General features: G+C 45.3%; 1 protein-coding gene across 4 annotated transcripts in view; it reads left to right on the plus strand.

The window, feature by feature from the left end:
* The first annotated feature begins 1,391 nt into the window (after positions 1-1,391).
* Positions 1,392-13,781, plus strand: part of PPARGC1A (PPARG coactivator 1 alpha) — a 716,069-nt gene continuing 703,679 nt past the window's right edge. For all 4 annotated transcript variants that reach the window (XM_086406254.1, XM_086406256.1, XM_086406261.1 and 1 more), the window contains exon 1: positions 1,392-1,972. The gene's annotated coding sequence lies outside the window, so the exon portion shown is untranslated. The remainder of the gene's footprint in view (positions 1,973-13,781) is intronic.

Consider the following 13,781-nt stretch of genomic DNA (forward strand, 5'->3'; position numbering starts at 1 on the left):
TGTTTCTTTGAAAAACATTTGATGTTTCTTTCAATCTCAGAAAAATAAAACAGGTATTTAGCCAGAAGTCGAGTCTGTTTTCTCAGTCTCTACTAGGAGCAATGCTATTCCCAAGAAAACAGAATCTGTCTTTCTAGAGATATCCTTTTCTCTTGCTTTATTTCCCCTCTGAAATTAGGAGCCAATGTTTGTGACATCACTGGGTTGCTGTGGAAATGTTTATTTCACAGAGGATTTCGACCTCAAGTGGGGAATTTAAAAGAGGAAGTATGGAGTCTTGGAAGAACACAACTGGTTTGCATAAAAATGGGCAGCATTTTTGGAAGAAAGATTCGGAAAGAAAACAGAATAAATAACCGGTTGTTCCTAGTTTTCCTGCGAGGATTCAAACACTTGTAGGAGTACCTTACACTGATACACCGATTTTTATTAGAATTCTACTTACTGTAAATATCTGAAAAAAGTTGGAGAGAGCAGGCTTTTTGCAGGGGGGAAAATTGGCTATTCCATTATTAAAATTGACAGAAAGGTTTGGTTCTAAAATGCCATTTTGGGGGCGGGGTTATCCGTTTACAATTTTATAACATACAATAGACTTAAGAAAATAGCTCCATTTAAACAACTATGACTCAAGGGGCCTGAGTTTCAATGCAGAAACTACAAAATCCTTCTGCGTTTTAAACTGTTAAATCAACAGAATGCCAAACTAGAACCTTTCTTCCTGCTGGGGCAGTATTGTCCCCTAAATCCACTTTCCAGTTCTCTCAGCCTAGCCTAGTTTGATGTAGCATTGACTTAGCTTAACTACAGCAACCGGCAAAAGGAAGTGGGTTTGCATTTGGGATGGGAGGAGGCGGCCACGGGTGTGTGTGTGCCTGCGTGATTGCGCGCGCGCGCGCGCGGGAGACGTGGGGCATCAGGAAAGGGGGAAAAAAAAATCGAGACGTAGCAACTATATGAAAATAATTTCCCCGTGGCTGTACGAGTGGTCTCTGCAAGGGAAAGCAATTTTAGGAATTAAAAATAAAAAATCTTCAGAGAGGCTGGGAGGAAGGCTGGACAGGAGGGTGAGGGGCATAGCGGGGGACATGTGCCTCCTCGCCGGCATCTTTTCTTTTCTTGTACAGGCTTGGGGCGACCCCTCCCTAAACACCCACCTACCCGCCGCCCCCCGCTGTCCCGGGGCCCGCACGGCCCAGCGGGAAGGGCTGGCCGCTGGCTGTGGTGGGGCTGCAAAGGTCTGGCGGCGCGGGCTGATTTAGTGGCCGGGGCTGTAGTACAGGCTGTCCCCGGCAGCCGGCGGAGTCAGCGCGCCCACGTGACGGCCCCGGCTCTCCGGTGAGCTCCCCAAACAGACGCACACCCAGCCACACGCGCGCGCGCGCGCGCGCACACACACACACACACACACACACACACACACACACACACACACACGCACCCCCGCGCGCACACGCCCGCCCGCTCTGCCTCTGCGCCCTCCATCCCGGCTCGCTCATTCTCTCGCCCTCTCGCTTCCCCTGCGGTCTCTCGCTCTGCGCGCACACACCACACACACGCACACGCACACACACGCGCGCACACACGCAGCCGGCACAGGCAGCAGCGGCGGCGGCGGCGGCGGCTGCTCAAGTCAGGACGAACCTCTCTAGGTACCTTCTTGAGAAGGCGGCGGCGGCGGCGGCAGCGGCAGCCGGAGCATCCCTCCTCCGCCGGAGAGGGAGCACCGCCGAGAGTTTCCATTCCCTTTGCCGTTCCCTTCCCCCTCCTTTTATTTTTCGAGAGAATTTCTTCTTCGCTTATTGGTTTAATTTGATTTTGAAAATTTTTGGTTGCTTGTGTGTGTGCTTCCCCCCCTCTTCCTCATTTTATTTGCATCCAGAGCATGGCGGGCTGCGGGCTGTCGGAAGATACCTTCTTCTCTTCCTTCTTTTACAACTACGGCTCCTCCTGGGAAACCCCTTCCAACCAGGTAAGGGGTGGCTCGGTGCCTGGCGGCGTCGCGCCCCGTGCCCCTCGCCGTGCGCTCACTTGGCACTCGGCGGGGAGGCAGAGGCTTGGGAGGGGGTGGGGAGGCTGGGGGGCCAAGTGGGTCGCACCGTCTGGGTCAGTGCCAACCGGCTAGAGGAGGTGTCCCCCTTCCCCCAGCACTAGCTCTTTGGTCTCCAGGGTCTGTCGCGTCCCTCCCTTGTCCAATCTGCCATCCAAACCTTCCCCTTCCAACCTCCCAACCCAGCGGGAACCGGAAAGAGAGGCAGGAGCCGGCACGTTACCCCGAACAACTCCAGGCAAAACCAGGGAACTCGAGCGCAACCTTCCCCAAGTCGCCGCGGGCGCCGCGCCCCTGTGCGCCCGGCGCCTGCCCGCCCTCCAGTTGCGCCGAGGGGCTGCAGAGCTGTGAGTCCCCCCGCGACGTGCTGTTCCCCCTCCACTTCCCCCGGGGCCCCGAGCCACCTCTTTCCCTAAAATGGCTGCAATCTCAAGTGGAGGCGTCCCCTGACCCCGAGGAGGGGGTGCAGAGTGGATGCTCTGGTGCCCATGACCCCACGCCTCCCCCGGCGCGCACAAGCACCCCACAAACACACACACTTAACTTTGATGACTGTGCAATGCAGTCCGGCTGCATCGTGCCCTCGACGCTCCCCGCCGCCGGCCTGCAGGTGTGCTTGTCGGTGTGACTTGGGGGGCGCGGAGAAGCTGGGGGTAGACGCCGGAAGGGGGGCGTGGAAGATGGGTGTTAGCGGGCCACGGGTAACCTGGAGAGACAGGCGTGTGCTCAGGGTCTAGGGGTGCAAAAGCTATTCTGGGAGCCAGAGCGAGAAAGAGAAAGGGGGAAAAAATGCCTTTTAATTAAATAACTGTTGTAGTCTGCTGCCCCCACCGCTTGTTTGGTGAAAGTCTACAGGCATCTGTCATTTCCAAACTACACGGGGAAGTGGAGCTGGAGTCGAGGGAGGGGAGAGGGGGTGTGTGTGTTGTGTATGTATGTCTGTCTGTCTGTGTGTACGCGCACGAGTCCAGGCTGGGGAAAGTTAGGGCGGGAGGCGAGGTGGAGGAGCAACGGTGAAAGGCAGCAGCAACTCGGTGGGCGGTCCGGGGCGTGGGGGATTCCCGGGCCCGCAGAGCGAGAGCTGCCGGGGGAGCGGGCCGGAGGGGCGGGTGCCGGAGCGGGGGCGTCGAGGAAAAGAACTCGTTCTGCCCGTCTCTCCCGGCCACTGGGGCGTCTCTTCTTACCAGCTCGCTCGCCAGCCACGGCGGCTAGCCCGGCTGCCCGCCGCACTCGCCGGCTCTGGCGCGCTCCTTCTTGGGCCCGGGGGACAGCGCGCTCCTGCGAGCTCCGGGCAAAAAAAAAAAAAAAAAAAAAAAGCCAACCCCGCAAAGCAAAACAACTGAAAAATGAGCTCCGCCGCCCCCGCAGCACCCCCAGTTTCCAAAAAGCTGAAATCGCCGAATTCGTAGTCTCCGGGCGAAGACCTCGCGTCTCTGGCATGGGCTTTCCAGAAAGCGCCGTGGCCATCGAGTGAATAATACATAAGAGGGGCCCGGGAGCCTCACAGAGGCTCCTGTCGCCGCGGCAGCAGCAGCGGGAGACGGCGGCGAGCTCTGGCCAGACTGCCGGGCCGCCGCCGCGGGTGGGGGCATATGGGCAGCTCCAGGGAAGCGCGCGGGTCCCTGACCGGGCGCGGAGCTAAGGAAGGCGGAGGGGCGGGGGGCGGCCCGGGGGCACGAAGTTGGAGGTTCAGGGTGAGGCAGCTGGGAAAGCGGAGGCCCCGCTGTGAGTAGAAACTTGGAGGAACTGCCGAGGTGGTCGGGCGAGCGCCGGGTTTGGGCAGCTCGAGGGGGGCCCCGCTGCCCGAGGCCGGCGCTGGGTGCTTTCTCCAGGCCACCCTGCCTTGTCTGGTGGGGTTCGGGTGCTCTCCGTGCCTTCGCGTGCTGGCTCCAGATTTGCCGAGAGCCAACGACCCCTCCGGCTCTGCAAACTCCAGGTCTCCAGGAGCGGGCGTCCGGGTGCCTACGTGTGTGTGTGTGTGTGTGTGTGTGTGCGCGCGCGCGTGCCTGTGTGTGTGTGATTGTCGATGAGTCAGAAACCAGCGCCAGCTGGTCTTTGAGGACCGAGAGGTGTAGGAAAGGCTTGAGCCACAGTGCATCCCGCACAAGCCCGGCCGGGACTCGGGATTCCTCGGCCGCGCCGCGCCTTCCCCACCCCCACCCCGCCTCCCCCAGTCCTGGAGTCAGATGCATTAGGCTAAGTTTCCAGGCGCGTACTTCCGACCTGCACCTACGGGCCGAGAAACTCAGGCACTTGGTTTTCCTCCCAAGGAAGAGAGAAAGGAGACTTGGGTGTAGGGACGCTCACAGTGATACAGCTTTACAGCGATGGGAGGTTTGGCAACATTTTTAACGAGATAGGAAGCAAGTCGTTTGAGAAGCGTAGCAAAGGGCTACGGCCGGATTTTGCAAGACAGGCAATCACGTGCAAACTCCTTGGAAACCGAAGGAGGTGGGCGAGAGGGGGTGGTGCGGGGCAGGATTGGAGTAAAGGAAGGAGAGAATCAAAGAAGGGGCGGGGGTGGCGTTAAAAAAAAAAAAAGAGGAAAACTATCGGTCTCTTCGGGTGAAGTTAGTTTAACTTAATTTGGAAAAACCTTTCCCCCAAAGGCAAGATCTTTCTTCTGGAAAGGGAAACTCACGTTGCTAAGAAAATCGGAAAGAATTTCTGACAAAGCAGCTGGTGCTGCTTTGTGCAGGGTGATTAGCTCGCGGGCCGGTACTGGGTGGCGCGCTACCCTTAGTGCAGTGAATTGCACGGTGGAGAAAGGGAGGTTATCTGAAATATTGATTGCTTCTTCCAGTGGTGCGGTATGAACTTTAAGATAAAGTACAGAAACAAATGAGAGATGAACATCGTTAGAGAAAGGTGCCCTCAAAGTGCTACCGAGGCTTTAATATCTGGTGGTAGGGGCAGTCATTCAGGCAGTTCATCCTACCAGGATTTGCGGCTTCTATCGCGGCCCTATCACCTTTTCAGGGATGAAGAATATGTAGGTTTAAGGACCTAGTCTCTTATTGATCGCTAGTTTGCATTTTCAGTATTGGAACATGGGCAAAGGGCTAAGAAACCTGCTCCTTGACTGTACCTTCGGAGAAAAAGGATTAATTAAACAAAGGCAGCCCTAACTCCTATCTTGGACTCTGGGCAGGACTGCTAGGGGGAAGCCTGGGCCAAATTTGAAAGAGTGAGACTTATTCAAGATTTTTACCCGAATTGCTGCCAAAAGGCTTACAAATCCTCCATTACCTAAAAATAGCAGTGTTCTTCAAATATAATTTGTTTACTCCACCTCAATTAAACATAAAACCCTGTTCCTAGTGTTAGAACGTGCTTATGAAGGTAAGGGTTCACTGTACTAAAAAAAAAGTCAAGCTTTTTATTTCTAGATCAATATGATATGCTCTCAACATTTAATACCATGTAAAAGGAGCCTTTTTACAACATCAATAGCAGGCAGGCATGTCTCCCTAAGAAGCTCTTTTCCTGGAATTACAAGGCATTTTGATTGCTTTCATTTTCACAAGAAACATGATTATGACACCTCTGGTTATAAACAAGCAAGTGAAAAAAATAATGAAGATGGGGTTCTTCATATAGAGACCTGGAAATTTGGGAGCAACTGGGGCGTTTATTCATTACTAAACACAAAAACCAAAACCCGGAAAACCCAAACACGAATCACTGCTGACTGGAAGGTTTTTACTTATCCTGTGACATTTTGTTATTAAAGCAGGGGGAGGGTGGGTTGGGGTGAATTTTTTGGAGAGAGCCCAATGTGTATTAGAGCCGAAACTGCATCTGTTACCATTTAAAAACTGGGAAATTCCATCTTATATCTGAAGAGACCATGTTGCAGAAATTTTGCACCCACTTGCCAACGTGCAAAACATACCATAGTGAGAGTGGGGGCGGGGGAGCATCTGCTTAGGTGGAATTTATTTCTTCAATTAGAATGAAAACCCCAATTAAAGTGTGTATGTGAAATGTCTCTGATTTGGCTCAGTGTAGCAGACAACAGACCATTCTTTAATTTACAGTTTCACGCCTAGGGATGGCAGTAGTGCAAGCTTCCAGAACCCAGCTCTATCTTTCTGGGTTGTGCTTTTTCAACCTGCAAGTCTCTCCCATAGTTGTTCAAGCTTTCCAACTCCATCATGAAGCTGGCCGCGCGCTGGTCATTCCTGCTGGCAGCTTGGACCTGGGTCACCTTCTTTAGCTGTCCTGCTATAAGCCCAAATTGAAGCAGGCCAGGTCTATTATGATATTGAAGCAATCAACTGAAAGTGAAAAATGAAGCCAATTAGCTGACTGCTTGGGTGTCCACGAGGGCAGACATCTGACTTTATTCACCCGATTGACCGCTTCTTTGGCTACTGGGTAGCTTAAACCTGAGTTTGTGAAAAAACCACCATCACCAGCAGACTTGACTCTGCTTTTGAACTTTTCTTCCTCTCCTGTCTCCTCCCCCCACCACTCCTTCAAATTGCCAGACTAGAGATAGAAAATGGCATCCTTATAAGGACACACACTATCTTCTCAGAGTGGACAGTCACTGTTTTGAATTCAGCCCTGGACTTTTGTTAGCCAAGACCTGTAATTCTTTTTACTCACTCTATCTTTTCAAGCAGGATAGATGTTTCAGTGCAAAATCATTAATGGATTTGGGTAAGTTGTTGAACGCTTGTGCTGTCTATATTTTGGTGGGGGAGGGTGCTTGGCAGTCCTTCCATGAATATGGATAGCTGAAGCAGAAGCTGTCCACTGAGGAACATTTCTTTTATCCAGTCCATGTACTATAAATAACTCAATATTCCGCCCCCCGCCCCCACCCCGCCACCTCTTTTCTGGGTGTTTCTTAATTCCTGAAGTGATAACACAGCTGGGATTCATTGAGGTGAGACAGAGCTTGGCAATGTCCTCCATTTGCAAGATTGTTAGAAAGCCAGTATCTTAAAGCTGAAAAAATGTAAACTCGGTTTATTCTTTTTTTTTTAATTTAATTCTCCTGAAGATGAATGTATGAACTACAAATTAGTTTTTAGGTACATTTCTATAGATTTACCTTAATTACACTTTTGAAATCTACCTCTAAATCCAGCTTACCTGATTCCAGTTTTTCTATCCCTGGATGGATTTCTCCTATGTAGAGAGAAAAGTAAAAGAGACTTGGAATAACTTGAGTTTGTTGTGGATCTTCCAGTAAAGGTAGCTTTTTTAAGGCACCAGTTTGAAAATATTGTTCTCTTTTCTGTATAAAGTTTTGTTAGCCTAAAACTTGGGAACCAAAGTACAGTGACAATAGCTAATACTGTTCCAAATAAAGTAATGTGACTCATTTAATCTCCACAACATACGAGTAAGATGCTTTTATTATTGTTCCCATTTTATAGATGAAGAAAGTAAGGCAGAGAGTTAAGAACCTTGCCTTAGACCTCAGTGCTAGTTAGGGACAAAACTGGGCCATCTTCTGCTTGCATTGCAGGAGACCTAGGTTTGATCCCTGGGTTAGGAACATCCCTAGAGGAGGGCACAGCAACCCACTCCAGAATTCTTGTCTGGAGAATTCCATGGACATTGGAGCCTGGCAGGCTACAGCCCATGGGGTCACAGAGTTGGATACGTTATGAGTGACTTTCACTTAATTAATCTATAGCCAGATATAGTTCTGTTTGGGAAAGAGGTGGAATCTTCTCTTTTGGTGAAATCAGCCATAACTACCTGATGCTTTTTTTTTTTTCTTGGTGACGGACTAAATGCTTGAGTTTACCATTCCTTTTGATTTGAATAGTTGATCCAGGTTGAGAGATAGACAGGGTCTTCAGATTGCCAGCTGCCACTAGCAGATAATTACGGTTTGGTGGAGGGCTCCTTTTGAATGTATGTGGGTATCAGGAAAATACATCTTTATGAAGAAATATAATTCTAAGATACTTGAATACAATAATTTTATAAATAATCATTTAGATGCACCAAAACCCTAGCTCATAATATATATGTATAGTTATGTATGTGTGTGTGCACATATTTTTAAGGCATAGCTCTCCTTTTATCATTTTGGGTTTGTTCTGTATATAGTTGTGCTTGAGATTAAGACTGAAATTTACCTTTCTGGTCACGGCCATGTTATAACAGGTGTCTTCTGTACCAATTCATGCACCTAACATTTATGTCCATCATGAACTAATGCCTTTTAGTGGTTCATCCCTTGTATCGTGATCTTCCAAAATATAGTTGTGGGAAGGGGAGGGAAAACATTAAATGTCAGTAGTTACAGCAAGACAGTCTCAACGAAGAGGGCAAAGAGTCTCTCTCTAGTTTCACGTTCTGGCAGCCCTGGCGGAAATGTAAAAGTGCAGGGTTTGCATTGGAATGAGAATGGGGTCACCTACCCTTTGTAGTCATCATCAAGGAAGCAGAACTTCCTCCCAGAGAGAGAGACCATAGGAAATCAATGATCACACTTTGCTGGCGGAAAGGTAAATGTGGACAGCAGACGGCATTAAATAAAAAGGCAGCAGAAAAGTGATTTACTCCAGACGGCAGTGTGGCTTTTTGGTTCCTTCAAAGAAGTCACATCTTTAACATAATTATATTAAAATCTTTCTTTCTTTTGAGATATATTTTTATAAGAAAAAAAAAGGAAAGGAGAAAATACCATTAGGTGATGCTATCGTCTTTTCACTTGAAGATTGTTTTTTAAGGAAAGCAGAGTGTCTGGAATAGGAGAACTACGTCCCCCCTCCCTTCTTTTTTGTTTAAGAATTGACCTGATTTATTAGAGTTGCCAAATTTCTGTTTGTTTAGTCCATGTATTCCTTGACACAGAAGGGAAGTTTGCCATGGGGCAAGGCTCACCTTGACAAGGTGTTGCAAAGGATGCTTATATGGGAGAGGTGCAGAGAAGGGGGTGGTGATCACTGGGCTAAAGGGCAGTGTAGATGTGGAAGCTTAATGAAATATGCAAAACCAGTTGTGGGGTTCTAACATGCTGGCCCTCTTTAGCTTGCGCTTCTGATTGCTTTGTGAGCACATCTTCCTGTAGATTTGAAATATCGAACTGCAGGTAATAGCTGTGGGGCTAAGAATGTCTGGCTTATATCGGGGAGGAGATGAAACATCCATGTAATCTCTTGCCTGAAAGCGTATTGGAAAGTGTGTTAGTTGTGTAACACCGAAACAAAACAAGTCAAAAAAAAGCACAAAGAAAAGGAAAACTTGCACCAATACCCCCTACCACATTTTGATCCAATTTATTATTTCCAGTAGCAGTTCAGTCCCTAAAGTTAACAATGAATGATTATGATTCTGTAGTTTCGTTTACAGCATAAATTAGCATTTTGTTTTCTGTTACAGCTTTTGAATGAGGAATTATAATGTATAATTTGCTGAAAATAGATGTTATCATCTCTTAGGATGAGAACAACCACATAAACTTGAACAAATGATAAAAATGGAATCAATTACATTTCAAATGGAAGTAGTTTACAAACCTCCAAATACAAAGTGGCAGTAGTAGCTGGTTATTGTAACAAATAATTAGTTTTTTTAAACAACATTTATTCAATTCCATTGACGATTTGGTAATTGTTCACAGTCAACGGTAGCCCTCCCTCTTCCAAAATGAAATGTGGCGTGGAATGACTGCATTTTATAAACCACAGTTTGCTTCATTATTTAGTGTTGCAACCAGAATGTATATTTATTTGCAGATGTAACCCTTTCTGAGTAATAAGAAAACAGTGAATTGACTAAAATGATGCCACCAAGCCTGGTTGGTGGCTTAAGATGAACACCCAAGGGCTCATGGGTGAGAGTGTTTTCCGTTTGCAAAGAAAGAAAAGAAGCATACTGTCAGAATGGACGTGTGTGTCTCTGCGTGTCTGTGTGTAAGGGGAAACTTTTTAAATGATTTATCAAATAATAGATGAGGCATAATTTTACATCAGCAAGAATTCATTTCTCTGTCCCACTCCCATCACTGTACTTCCCATACCTTTTCCATCCTGACTTGTTTTCTCTGTGTAAATCTCACCTCCGTTGCCACTTCGGAAGCTCCATGTGGGAAGAAACCGTGCCTTCTTCACCTCAGGATCCCTCATCATGCCCAGCCTGTCATAAACAAAACAGATGTGTTAGAAAATGGTTGAAATTTCAGAAAGCTTTTATGCCATTATGTGTCCCTTCGTTTATTTTTTATTTCATTTTTTAAAAGTCTTTATTGAATTTGTTACAACATTGCTTCTGTTTTATGTTTTTGCTTTTTGGGTGCAAGGCGTGTAGGATCTTAGCTCCCTGGCCAGGAATCAAACCTGGGAGCGTTGGAAAGTGAAATCCCAACCACTGGACCCATCAGGGAAGTCCCTGTCCCTTCACTTAATTGTTCTTTGCTCCATCTCTTAGGATGATGAGGACAATTCTACAGTGTCATTTTTGAAAATGGGAATTTGACTGGGAGAGTAAATGAATCCTGCCTTCATTGAAGCGTCCCCAGGGAAGAAGATGATTGGTTTACCGTAGGCTCACTAGACCTCTTAATTTTTAAAATGAAAAGTTATGAAGTATATACTTAAATTAATAAATTCAGAAAAGATAAGGGCAGAAAAGTGGGAATCTGAGGCATTGTAATTTTAATTTTTTATTTTTTGGTAACTGCTACATGCTGAGTGGATCATTCATTTTTGATTATTTCTAAAAGATTAATCTATTTCTTTAAACTTAATATGCAAAGAAATATGTTCAACATCACTTTATTTTTAGATCCCACGATTTAGTCTGAAACAAATCAGTGGTGCATTATAAACACACAAGAATGTATCTAATGACAGGAGTCAGGCTGAACAGATGCTAAAAAAGATGCTTCATGTGAAGTCAAGGGAGCTGCAGGAGGGAACGGAAAAAAATCTCTAGAAGTTGGAGGGCTTGTGAGGTGAACACTGTAGAGACTTCTCACCCATCAAATCTGTGCTTGTGTAGTTCAAAGCAGAAGGGACTCCATTTGCTTCTGCACAAAAGTAGGAACGATGACATCCATCCTCTAGGATGGTTGTTAAAATTAAGTGAGACCTTGGACCTGGAAAGACCTTTGCTATTGACTAATAAAGAGCTGAGTCAATGTTCAGTCTTATCCGTCAATCCTCAAATATTTATAGAGTACCTTCTGAGCACGCACTGATATGCTAGCCCAGCAGTGTGCCTGGCACATAGTAGAGCCTCGATACATTAGACTGAGTCGATAATAATAGAGTTCTTGCATTGAACACTTACTATAACATTTCAGAAACCTTGCAAAGTGCTTTACGTAGGTTAACTCACTTTGTCATCAAAATAACCCGAGAGGTAGATACTGTTATCAGTGTTGCATATTACCTATTAAAAATGAGAGAGCCAAGGTTCAGAGAGGTGAAGTGACTTAACCAAGATCACACAGCCAATAAGAGCCTGTAGGTGGTACAGTCAGGATTTGTATCTATCCTGTCAAGCTTCTGAGCCCATGTTTTAATTTTAACCACCATGCTCGGCTGCCTTAAGGTGGATGAATTGATGGGTGACAAGGAAATCAAAGATGAGTAAAAACCTGCTACCTTGAGCATGAATGTGGGTTTCAGGTAGAGCCTCACTTCTATGGAGAGTAGGCTAGAAGACGGGTAGTACTTCGAGAAGAGAGCAATGTGCTGTGGTCATCTGGATGATGAAGAGTTTCTTTTTGGCTGGAAGAATCACAGAAAATTTTGAGGAGGCAGTTGCATTTGGTTTGGGCTTTGGAAAACGGAGAATTTGGGCAGGTGAGAATGAGGTAGAGGGGACATTTCAGGTAGAAGGAAAACACAGGAGGAATTTGTCAAGGTTGGGGTATTTTTATTCTAGTTCTTTTTTCATTCAACGAAATTTATTGGGTACTTACACTTTACATTGTGCTTGTCCCTGCCCTCAGGAGCTTTAATTTAGTAGGAGAGATGTAGATCACATGACATATGCTATATATATATTATATATGTAATATATATTACATATAAATTATTTTGTATCTATCTCCGTATGTATACACATACATCAGTCTATCATCTGTCCTTCCTTCCTTCCTTGCAGCTGTCAATCATCTCTAAACTGTGTGAAGTGCCAAGAAAGAAAAAGAAAGAATGTGATACAGAGAGAAGAAGGGGTTTGCGGGGGAGGGGTCTGCCCTACTCATTATTTCAACTTTAGAAATTCGCAAAGCATCTTCCAAGGCTGAATTCACCTCCTCCCACCAGTGATCTCCCTCCCTCTCTCTTGCTTAGCAAAGGGACAGGGAGCTGGCCGAGTTGGGCTGATGTGAGTTAGTAGTCTAAATAGGAGAGCTGCTTTCCATTCTGTTCTGTCAGGAGCAAGTAATAAAGCTTTCAAATTTAGTTGAAAGTTCAGATCTTTGCATCGGTTAAGATCTGCTCTGATGACAATGTCAAGAGAACAGTGTAATTAGTAAATCAAATATTAAGTTTTATTTTGGATCTTATTGCACTTTACTAGATGGCTAAATTTTTTCTGGATTAAAATTAATCATCCAAGCTAGAAAGTGAAATAGCCTCTGAAGTTGGGAATACACTCTGAGGCCCATGTAGCAGTGCTAATGAAATCCTTTACTTCTTTCTCCTTGTAATGCCAAACTAAAAGGGTTGCATGGTGTGCAAAGAGCAGAAAAAAAAATGTAAAAGAGAGTGGAATCATCTTTACAGTATCAAATGCTTGTTGTTTTAGGAAGTAGGACTCCATTGCTAATTGATATTTTTACCCTGCTAGTAACAGATTCATTAGGAATTATTTTAAAATTATTTCCCCCAATTAAACTGATCTTAAAAAACAAGTTTCTAAAAAAAATTTAATGGGTTGATTCCTATTTATGTACATTAAAATAAATATTGGTTCATCTTACCCAAATTTTCTTTCCCAAATTCATTCTTTTACTGTAAGTAGTAAAATTGAGTATGATGATGTTTTGGGGAGTGTTTATAAACTGTAAAGTGTTCTCTTAGTCGTTATCATTATGATGGAAGGAGAGCTTGCCTTCTGAAACCATTTCTTTTTATTACAGTAGCATTGAATACACACCCAGAAATAAAGTAAATGTTAAATAATATGCATTACACTCACTTAGGTAGTTATTTTTTAAATGTTTGTTTACAGTGATATTAAACATTTGCGTTATGGGACCTCACTCCAGGAATAATGACGAAATCTGTTTTAAATCTCTACCTCTTCTGTAGCTGATTCTGTCATGTGACCTCTGAGGGTTTCTCAGAAAAGCATATACTGAGGTCGTTTTAGGCTAATGAGTCTTTCCCAAACATTACAGAGTTGTTTAAATAAAGTAGAGAATGTCCTGCAATATGAGAGCCTTTAGAAATACTCGAGTATCCCTCTTTTCAGGAGAATTTTGGGAAAATGCTTATTCTTATATTTGGGCATATATGGTATTTAAGAAGTCTTCATAAATAGTAAGCACTGCTTGAATGCTTGTTGTTCCTATTAGGTTTTATATGTCTGCTGTATTTAAATAGCTGCAGCTTTTTCTTAGTTGATTTATAAATGCCTTGAGTTTTTTAAAAACATTATTTGGATAACCTGCATATTAAATACAGTGCAGGGCACAAAATATGTGCTAAAATCTTTATTGATCATTTGAAAAGAAAAATAACCTTTGACTCCTTCTGGGAATTTACAGATATCAGCCCCTGTTTCAAAAAGGATCAGA

This window comes from Bos grunniens, chromosome 6 (assembly GCF_055505025.1).
Source record: "Bos grunniens cultivar Pamir isolate PY7600 chromosome 6, Bosgru_T2T1.0, whole genome shotgun sequence".
NCBI classification, from domain to species: domain Eukaryota; kingdom Metazoa; phylum Chordata; class Mammalia; order Artiodactyla; family Bovidae; genus Bos; species Bos grunniens.